The following is a 607-nucleotide window of genomic DNA, read 5'->3' as shown; positions in this document are numbered from 1 at the left end:
CGTCAAGCTTCAGCCTTTGCACATCAGCGACACCATCGACTTCTTTTCGTTTCACTGTCGGTAAAACAGTCTATTTTTCTAACGAACGCAGACTGAAAAATACTCGCGAACTAATCGTGCAATGAAATTTTATGTACACACTTGAAGCATCAATGTGGTGCGATCTAAATATCTTGAATGATATCATTAAAAGTAGAATCTCAGAAGTCTGTGGTTTTTGTTTTCAGGCTTATGTTATCGATACTGTCGAAAACGCCCTGCTATTTGAACGCCCTCTTTATATTTAGAACGATTTACTAGTGAACTGCATACGACTGCAACCAGACACAAAAAAAGAAATGCGTGGAGGTTAGCTCTTGCAACGTTGTCGGCTCCCAGAGTACGACTTCGTCTGTGGTACAATGTTGTCGTGTCTCTTGAAGGATTAAATCTGTAGAAAAAGAATTGTCGAAGGCTCGTAACAAAATAATGGGATAATTATCTCTTGACTCTGTTTGTTGCTAGAGGTTGCAGGAATTTGCATAATAGATTGCGATTAATTGAAACCGAATGAAAGTTCCAGTCGATAATTTACTTTATTTAATAAATGCAGATATGCATACATTCA

The sequence above is a fragment of the Megalopta genalis genome, chromosome 1 (genome assembly GCF_051020955.1).
Source record: "Megalopta genalis isolate 19385.01 chromosome 1, iyMegGena1_principal, whole genome shotgun sequence".
Classification (NCBI taxonomy): domain Eukaryota; kingdom Metazoa; phylum Arthropoda; class Insecta; order Hymenoptera; family Halictidae; genus Megalopta; species Megalopta genalis.
The sequence above is the reverse complement of the archived record's forward strand: the minus strand, read 5'-3'. Positions refer to the sequence as shown.